A 10,759-nucleotide genomic window follows, 5' to 3' on the forward strand; every position below is an offset into this window, starting at 1 on the left:
TCTGTTTTTGAAAATATTTCTTTTCTTACCCTATTTTTGAAAAATGTGCAATCCAGTTAAGTTTCGTCCATAATATGGGTCCAAGGGCTTGAGAAGACCTTTTCAACGATATATTATAAACCCAATTCCGATGAATAATGAGGAAGTTATGGCCAAAATACTAAGCTGGGCCCAAACCGGATTTTACCTACGGCCCAATGATCATGTGGAGGGTCCAAAGGTTTAATCCTATTCCTAAACTAATTAGGATTAATTAGAACCTTCCATAAGTTTCTAAAATATCTTAATTATCCTTTTTGAAAAGATAAGATTAAAGAATTTGAGTTAAATAAAAACTTTCTTTTTTTAAAACTTTTCCTTTTTCTTAAATCCTAATTCTATTCGAATTTGAAGATGTTCAAAGATAGTCAGATTTTATTTTTGTGCCTCATAATCTTTATCCAAATTTTATATGGTTGGATAGATCTTGAAATTATTTTTCCAATGATATATTATAATATTAAATTCGAGTTATAACGAAAAAGATATGAATGGAATATGAAACTCTATCCAAAACTGACACCCTTCCACTATTTCGGCCATATCTTTTTATATATAAAATATTTTAATCTTATTATAATTGGGTTGGAAAGTAGACTTCAAGATCTTTTGAAAGACATATTATATGACTTAGTTGGACTTTAGTATCAAAAGATATGATAAAAACAAAATCCGTAAAAACTGTTGTCCATCGAATTCTATTTCGATTCGAATTCGGATTCTCTTCTTATTCTTCGACCCTCTTTTTTCTCTATAAATAGAGGTCATATCTCCCCTTTTTCAAATCATCAACTCTCATCAAGAATTTCTTGATTCTCTCAATCTTTCTAAACCAACCCTTTTACAAACACAATTTCTCATACATTAGCACTAGACACATCTAGCCAAGTTCGAAGTTGCCTTTGCCCTAGACGTGAAAGGTTTTAATTTTTGAGGGTTAGGTCCCAAATCTCTATTTCAATTATTTAATTTAATTGTTTGTTTTTTATATTTTCCTTAAAGTTACTAACGTGTGTATTTTGTTATTAGAAAGAGATACGAGGCATCCAAGTAAGTGCTTTAATTGATTTATTGATTTTATAGTTCTTAGAAATCATGTCTAGGTTGTTATTATGATACCTAATGTCATGTTAGGGCGTTTTGATCTTCCTAGTATCATGTTTAGGGTAAAGAATAAGTTCCTTAAATCAAGTATGATTAAAAGAATGCTTCCTATTTTCTTTCCTAATATTCATGTTAGTATCATATTAGGGTTAAAGCTTTGATTTTTATTGCTTAGTGACATGTTAGGGTTTGTTATTAATCTTGTTAGTATCATGCCTAGGATCTTGCTATTATTATGCTTTAACATGATTATTTTTATAATTGTTATAATAATTATGATTTTTATTATTTATTATGATTATTATTATGTTGCTTGATATTTATTGTTATTGCTTGATCACACCTTTTATGCATGTTTAAAGGGAATTTGTACTTGTAATCACGCTTATATAAGATAATTAATAATCTTGTTTAGGGTTAATATGATTATAATTTAAGTGATCGCCAATAATAGATTTATTTGTGCGTTAATATTCAACCAACATAGATAAACAGGTTTAGGGTAATCTTATTGATTGCATGTTAGTCAGAAAGCACACATGAATACGATTAGAATAAAGTAGAGGCCTATTATTAGGGCAGGTTTAATCTTTTTTAGGTTGGATTTGTACCTTCATTCCCGAACTACCAGTCATGGTTCCAGACCTATTGGAGTTGACGATCTCCTGGATCGTTAAGGGGTGTAACCTTCACCTCGTGAACGGTTTATAAGTTCCTAAAACTTGTTGGCGACTCTTTTGCTTTATCTTCCTTCCCTTTGGACGCCACCGTACTTTAGTGTATGATCATAGTGGGGTTTGAGCTAGGGATAATGCTTGAAATATTCCCTACAGGAGCCCAAAAGTTGCTGCGGCGGAGAAGAAGGAGACGCCTGAGAAGGCTTCAGGCAGTGGTGGTTCTCCTCGGGGACAGAAGAGTCCTAGATCTGTCTGGAGGAATGACTACAGTGACTGTGATCCCTGCTTCATGGCCTTATTGGGCGCGGCGCGGCGTCGGTGTTGTGCGTGCTTATAGCGCGCCCGATCGTGCGAGCATCTAGCACGATCGGGCGATGCTGCGGAGAAGGAATGCGAAGTTGTTTTGAGAAGTTGTTTTGTTGTTGATCATGTTTATTTTTGATGAGTTTGATAGTTATATTTTCTTGAAAAAATAAAGCATGATGTTAAAAAAAAAAAAAAAAGAAGTTCAAGAAAAAAATGTGAAAAAAAATAAGTGAACTTCCAAAGAAAAGAAAAGTGTTCAAATATTCTAGTTGGAGGTTGATCAAAGAAAAATAATAGAGCTTCAATGAAAAAAATATTCAAGTTTGGAAAATAAAGTTTGTTTATTCACTCTACTTCTTCATTATTATATCTTATGAGTGAAATTGTAAGAGTTGGGTTTATTTATTATGATTGGAGTATATTTGGTTGATGTTAGAGTTGGTTATTTAGGAGATGTATGATCATTATTTATTTTGATCATGGGTTTTATTAGGATATGGCTCCTTTAAGCATAGCTTTTCTCTCACTTATTCCCAAATTTATCCTACCCTTTACCCTAGCCTTACATTACAAGCTTTAAAGACCTTCCGACCTTTGTGCATAGAATTGTATGAATGTGAAAGTGTTATTTATCAATGAAAGTTATGATTTGGCATATTTCGAGTCGACTAGTAGGATTGAGCGTTCATTGTTTTATACACACGAGAGTGTGAGTAGGGAGGGCATTGTTCACATAAAGGGGTTGGATGGAGAGCGATCGAGTACATCTTTTACTCACCACACAAATGAGAGTTGAGTGTGTGAGCACTAGTCTTGAATTCTATATGCTCTTGTGGTTTGCTCTGTTTGACAATTGGTAGGGAAGATTGGTAATTAGATGGATTTGATTGGTTGATTTTGAAGCATGTTTATTTGATCTACCTTGAATCGTTTGTGCTTGATTTTTACTTTTGGGGTGAAGCATATTTATTGATTCATTGATGAGATCTTTTCTTAGGGACAAGCAAAGGTTTGGCTTGGGGGAGTTTGATATGTCCATTTTATATAGTGTTTTACCCCCGTCCCTTGGTCGTTATTAGTAGTGTTTTTGGCTCTTTCGGGCCACTTTTATTACTAATTTGTGTTTTCTAGTGTTTTCGTAGTTTTAGTTGTATTTTACAGGAAATTGCACTCTTGGAGCATTTTCCCGGGCTTTATGGATCAACTACGGAAGCTAGGAGGACACGACCACTTTTGAAGCCCAGGATCGGTGAGAGCCGGTGATTAAGGGCTCGGTAATTGGGATCCCGAGGCATTTTGGACCAAGTATTCAAGACCCGAGGAGGAAATCCGGATTAGGCCGAGAAATCAAGCCCAATCAAAGTTCGAGCCTCAAATTGGAGCAAGGGCCCGATCGGGCAAGAGGTCGCTCGATTGGGCGCGGCGCGGCGTCGGTGTTGTGCGTGCTTATAGCGCGCCCGATCGTGCGAGCATCTAGCACGATCGGGCGATGCTGCGGAGAAGGAATGCGAAGAAAAAGGCGGGCCCGATCGGGCGGCCCTTCGCCCGATTGGGCGCGTGTTTCTACAGGACCTGATTAGTTAGTTTTAATTTTTGTTTTAGGAAACGTTTATATATGAGCTTTGTACGGAATTTGGGGGATCTTCTTTTTTTAGACTTTCTCTCTCTACTTAGGATCTTTTCTCTCTCTTAACTCTTCTCTCAACTCTTGTTCTTGATTATTTCCATTAATACAGATTAGTTTGGTAACTATTTCTCTTCTCTTAATCTTAGTTATTTACTTTATTCCTTTTATCATGTTTTGCTTTATTGCTTTGATTAGTTTAATTTCTACTATGTGTGAGTAGTTTTATTTCTAGGGTTTATGAGGATCCATAAATAATATGAAGGGGTAATTTATTGTTGTTGATTATCAATGCTAGATTAATTTCCTATTGATTGATTTAATGTTCTGTGACTAGATTAGGCCTATCTTTTATGCATGAGTTTGACAACATTGATTCGAGATTCGAGAGATGAGAGTTGATGTTTAGGTCTAGTTTCAATAGGCAGATTAATTTATAAATGGTTAGGTCGAGATTCGAGAGATGAGATTTAATACCGGTAAATTAATTGTGTGATTGTAATACGTAGCGAAAGCCCTTTACAATCTGGTTAATTGATGCATTGATGATTGACTATTATTGATTATTGGTATTGCATGATAATTTCTTATTGAATTGTTTTAACGTTTTTCAATTGCGGCTTGTAAAAGTATAGCAATATTGAATTGATGAATCGAGCAGATGTTAATTTGATATTAAAGGCTATTTTCAATAAGAACTTAGATCTAGTAAATTGCGAGAGCCTGTTAGATCTATGTTGATTAATAGATTGCGAGAGCCTGTTAATCATGTTATTTATGCAATGTCAATGATTGATTATTATGTTTTACCCTGGAGTATTATTTATTGGTGAAGCTATGCCCTAGATCCTTTTATATATTGTTTTCTCCCTATCCTCAATCTTAGTAGTTTAGTTTCTTATTCAAATATAAATATTGGTTATTTCATAATCTAGATTATTGCTAATTAGGGATAGGAAGACTTGTTTCCCTGTGGAGATCGACCCTACTTCCCTATCTGCTTTAGTTAGAGGATTTAGGAATTATTTTTTATTAAGAGATACGACTTTACCCTGTCAAAATTTGGCGCCGTTGCCGGGGCAACGGTTTTATTTTTTATTTCTGATTGTTTTTATAGTCTAGATTATTTCCCTTTTGTCTCAGAGAGCGTTAGTTCTCTGAGACAAATCTCACATTTGCTTCTAGTTTTTGTTTATGCCCAGGTGTTCCAGATCAGGTTACATCCCATTCGATCCTAAGATCGAAAGTTCCTTCCATAGACAGAAAAATCTCTACAAGCAAATCCTGGTGATAATAACAATAATCACCGCGATCCTCCGACTGGTTCTAGCGATTTAGAGGCATCATCAGACGCAGAATCAGAGATGACGGCTCCAAAGAAGCTTAGTGATTATTCACAACTAAAGCTTACGGATTTTCCACATCTCACCCCTACTCCGGCTCTTGATAGGGTTCAATTTGAAATTAAACCTCAATTTATAACGATGATAGAGAGGAAGCAATTCAGTGGAGCTAAGGGTGAAGACCCGAATCTTCACATTGTCGACTATTGTCAATATTGCAACACCATCAGGCAAGCCGGGGTCACTCAAGACCAGATCAGGGAGATTCTCTTTCCTTTCTCTTTAACTGGAAAAGCTAAATTGTGGTTTAATGGCTTAAATAGAACTACACTTGGTATAACTGACTGGGAAACTCTTGTTCTGAATTTCTATAACAAGTATTACCCTGCAGAGAGAACAGTCGTACTACGGAGTGCGATCCAGAACTTTGCCCAATAAGTCGACGAATCTTTATATGAGGCTTGGGAGAGGTTCAAGGATTTACAAAGAGATTGCCCCCACCATAATTTAGCACAATGGTAGTTAATCCAAGCCTTTTATAATGGCCTTGGAAATTCTTCTCGAATAATTTTAGATTCTGCAGCTAGTGGGAGATTTATGAATCTTGATGTTGAAGATGCAAGTCAGGTTATTGAAGACATGGCGATACACAATTCTCAATACGGGAACCCTAGAGGATTTGCTAACAAGGGGAAGCATAGTGTCGACTCTGTATCCTTTTTTGCAAGCTCAACTAACCTCTATTTGCCAAAAATTAGATAATCTGAGCACTGCTAATGTAGCTAATGTTTCTGCGATTAATAATAATTCTAATGAGGCTTTTTGTGAAAATTGTGGTATTGTAGGTCATTGGGAGCAAGATTGCAGGAGTTCCGTGGAGCAAGTTAATGCCTTCCAAGCTTATAGGCAGAATAACCCATACTCCAACACCTACAATTCTGGGTATCGGAATCATCCGTACCTTTCCTACCGGAGAACTAATGTTCAAAATCCACCACCACAAGAACCACAGGCACCACAGCAACAGCAGCAGAAATATTATCATCCCAATGCTAGCCAGAAGAACCAACCACAACAACCCTCCTTATCTTCTGACCCTTCTCTGGTGGAAATTAGAGCAATGTTGGTTAATATGCAAAAGCACATTGAGAGCAGAGATGCAACAATTGATCAAATTCTAGCGCGTAATAAAATTGTAGATAATCAAATTGCGCAACTCTCTGCTACCCTACAAGCCCGCCAACAGGGAGCTCTGCCGGCACAGCCGACTAGGCCTACGGATCAAGCATTTCCAATTACTCTAAGGAGTGGTTCAAACTATGAAGGGCCCTCTATGCCCGGAGTTGATGAACCTGTTTTATTAAATAATGCTAATCTTGATTCCGTTAAACCAAACAATGTAGTTGATAGCCCTGCAGGGCTAAAAGATAATACTAACATATGCAATTCTACATTGCAGGGTACAACTCCAGAGAAGGTGGCTACTCCAGACAAGAGTAATAATGCTCCAAAGCTAATTATCAAACTTCCATTCCCCAATCTTCAATTGAAGACAAACTTGGACAAGCAGTTTGGTAAGTTCCTGGAGGTGGTAAAAGATTTGAAGGTAACAGTTCCCTTTACTGAATTGATCACACAAATCCCCTCGTATGCAAAATTTATGAAAGAAATATTGACGAGAAAAAGGTCTATTAGTGAGGTAGAGACGGTAGCTTTCACTGCAGAGTGTAGTGTCATACTTCAAAAATAAGTCTCCACCTAAATTAAAAGATCCGGGTAGTTTTTCTATCCCTTGTCATATTGGTAATCTCTTGATTGATAATGCATTATGTGATTTGGGTGCTAGTGTTAGCGTCATGCCAATATTTGTGTGTTCTAAGTTGAATATGGGTAAATTAAAAGCTACCAATATAACTCTACAAATGGCCGACCGTTCTTTCAAATACCCCTTAGGTGTTTTAGAGGATGTCCCCGTTAGAGGAGGTAAATTTTATATACCTGTAGATTTTGTTGTTCTTGATATGGCTGAGGATATGCAAACCCCAATTATTTTGGGTAGACCATTCCTTAACACTGCAGGAGCAGTCATAGATGTAAGAAGTGGTAAGTTAACATTATCAGTAGGGGATGATAAAGTTGTTTTTAATCTGAATAATGCCCCTAAAAGCTCCATGACTGAGGAGAAATGTTTCAGTGTTAATGTGGTTGAAAATTATTATAACAAGCCCCAAGCTCTTGAAAAAGATCCCTTGGAGGCGGTATCTTGTGTTGCATCCTTTTCAGATGAGATAGACAAATGGCAGAAGGAAGTCGATGCAATAGAAAGAGCGTTTTACACTGTTGGTCTTGGTTTCGGGGATGAACAGGTGGAACCGATCAAGCAAGTTGTGCGAATCGAGCCTACGGTAAGTGTTCCGCCAAATCGAGTTGCAAGTGTTGAACGCAATGACAATTTGAAGCAACCTTCGATCGAAGAAGGATTTTTAGTGCGTAGCATTGAAGATCCCCCAGTCCAAGTCAAGGAGGATCCACCAGATAAGGTGATTTGGCGTCCCACAGGGTATGTCAGGAAGCCGCATCGCAGCCTGAACATCGCTAGACCGGGTGAGAAACCACCCGATCAAGCGTTAGGCCAAGGGTCCTAGATATTGTACTTAGTAAGAAGGTCGTGCGGGACCTAGATAAACCAGCGCTTTGCGGGAGGCAACCAGTATTTCTTGCTTTCTAGACTAGTTTTCCTTTTTATTTATTTTTATTTTTATTTTAGTGAGGCGAGGAGAGTGAAATTTTACCGTTTATAAGTGTTTTTGTACAGGTATAGGTTTAAGAGGTCAAAAGACTTAGAGAAATCTGAAGACGAAGAAAAAGCTAAGGAAGTCTGACTGGGCACGGGCCCGATCGGGCGCGCAAGCAAGGCAAAATTCCAGCCTTAATTTCGCCCGATCGGGCGCGCAAGGGGAGCTGGAAAGCGGAGCTTATCCCGCCCGATCGGGCGAGGTTGCCCAATCAGGCGCGCAAGTTCAGTCAGAAACTCGAGTAAATTTTGCCCGATCGGGCGAGGTTGCCCGATCGGGCGCAAATCGAGTGAAGGAAAAGATATGTCGGGCGAAGCTCGCCCGATCGGGCGAATGAAAGGGCAAAATTTTCGTTCGTGTTCGCGCCCGATCGGGCAGAGCTCCCCCGATCAGGCGCGGAACTGAGATTCTGGACTTCAGCATTATTCGCCCGATTGGGCGAGGCTCGCCCGATCGGGCACGCCTATTTTAGTCGTCCCTTTAAACTTTTCCTCTTCTTTATTTCCTCTCTTTCTTCTTATTTCATCTTCTTCTCCATTACTTTATCTCTCTAAAACCTCCATTTTTACACCTTCAACTACACTTTCAATCCAAGATCTCCTCAAATTCATCCATCAAAACCTCAAAATTCTTACATATTATTAATCCTCACATCTTCCTCTACATTTCCCACCTATTTTCTCCCACTTTCTCTCATACTTCCTTCAAACCCCTAGAGAGAGAAAGCTCCAAGCATCAAATTTTTCCACATATAATGGCCTCAAAACGTTCAAGGACACAAAGGGGTGAGAGTTCGAGGGCACCACAACCAACGGTCAACCCGGATCTTCAAATTCCGGGATGGGAGGAGGTTGTCATTACCTCGGAGGAGCAACGGGATAGGATGTTAAACCTCATCGATCGCCGGGTAATCTCTACCCGTTTTATTCATCATCCCACACTAGTTAGGTTAGGCTTAGATAAATATTTGGAAAAATTGTTCAAAGGTATAGACATGAGTGGTTTCTTTCAAATGTGCCATGATACGTATGACTACTTAACATTAGAATTTATTTCAAGTTTTAATGTTATTAAAATGAATGCACTAATTACTCATGTACAATTCCGATTATTAAACAACGATGTGAGACTAACTCTTAAATAATTCGGAAAGTTGTTTGATTTGAAATCGGATAAACCGATTTAACCCTCTCAAGACCACACCGCCGTGGTCTATAAGAGGCTAACTGGGGAGGATTTAGTTAACCTCCAACATGCCAAAGGGACGTGGATTCAACATCCCGTCCCAAAACTTTGGCAAAGATTTGCCGGCCTCACTATTTTTGGGAGGCATTGTAACACCCCAATAATTCTCCCTTTTCCAAACCACTTACTTTAAATAAAAATAGAGGAGAACCATTGGCATGTTACCGCCACGTGTTAAAACGTTAAGGCTTTATCAAAGTATTGCAGCAGAAATCCAACTTAAATATTAAAATAATATAATTTAGAAAACCAATAAGTCAAAGCTTACAAACTGGAACCATAAAGGCCCTTATTAAAACCAAACCAATATTCCAAAATCCCAAAACATAATTAAAATAGTAAAACATAAATAAGTTCAACACAAAGAACGAATACTCTCAATCACACCAATCCCTTGACAATGCGTATGTCAAATCCCCGAACTTCACATCTTCAAGCTAACCTGTGCAATACTGCTCCCCAATAATACAAGTGTAATAATTGGATCATCACAGGGTCATTGAAAGGCGAAGGCCATGACCAAAAGAAAACACACAAAAGCACGCAATCAGCAAAGCTGAGTACATACAAGCTACAACGTACCAAGCCTAGCATGCTCAACTAATTAAAGTAAATAAACATACAACATAAATTCATTAATCAAGACTCCACACTTAAACAATTCAATCGACTCAACATACTTGCTAATCAATTCCAAACACTTGACTCTTTATATTTAATTTAATTAATTTAATTTGGAGTAAGCAATAGACGAGGTTGTCCAATCCACCAAATCATTTTGGTCCCAAATGACCATTTAAAATAAAAGTTTAGCGCGATGCAAGAATGGGCGCGACTCCATTCTCACAAAGTTAGTCTAGGATAATCAACATTACTAGCTCAATTAAATAATGTAGTTCAAAACTACATAGCACATTGTACTCTGAAAATAACCTTTATCAACTCAACCTCGAATAATAATACAAACCTTTACTCAACTCTCTATCCCGTAAGTGTGCCATGCTCATTGTTCTATACCTAGCCTTGGACATGGGTAATTCGAATAAAACCAACAAGTATAAAAACTTGAATACTCCCAATAACTAGAAAACACCTTGAACCAGACCACATACGGGTCAATTCCCACTGTAGGGGACCATAGAAAAATAAATAATAAAGATTGTACCTCATTCTTAACTCATGATCATTATCTCATTACCAACATGCCAAGGACTAAGGTCTATAACGCCGAGCCTCAAACCCATAACAAAATAAATAATTCTCAACCTTTTGATCTCACACATTGATCAAATAACCATTCACAAATTAATTTATAATATCTCAATATTGGCACATGTTCCCAAATAACATAACAATTCGATTCATAATATCTCAACTCTTAAAACACATACTAATAACCCAAATATAATCATATCTCAACCCAAAAATAATACTCTGCATTAATAATCCTAAAACCTCAAGAACAATACTCCCTATAGCAATAACATTAAAAAAAACCCCAGAAATATAACACAATCATTCAATATAACAATAGTAGCAAGACAATTAAATCAGATCATATCATAAAATTATATACGTCAATTATATATACATACACTCAAGCATATGAATATCCAATTATACAAT

At 37.4% G+C, this 10,759-nt stretch overlaps 1 non-coding gene across 1 annotated transcript; it reads right to left on the reverse strand.

Annotated features, from left to right (window-relative positions):
* Window positions 1–5,495: 5,495 nt before the first annotated feature.
* On the reverse strand, window positions 5,496–5,602 carry LOC145560976 (small nucleolar RNA R71). Its single transcript, XR_014093563.1, has one exon. It is a non-coding gene; the product is annotated as a small nucleolar RNA R71 (small nucleolar RNA).
* Between the last annotated feature and the right edge of the window lie 5,157 nt (window positions 5,603–10,759).

This window comes from Chenopodium album, chromosome 9, assembly GCF_948465745.1.
Source record: "Chenopodium album chromosome 9, dcCheAlbu1.1, whole genome shotgun sequence".
Lineage (NCBI taxonomy): Eukaryota > Viridiplantae > Streptophyta > Magnoliopsida > Caryophyllales > Amaranthaceae > Chenopodium > Chenopodium album.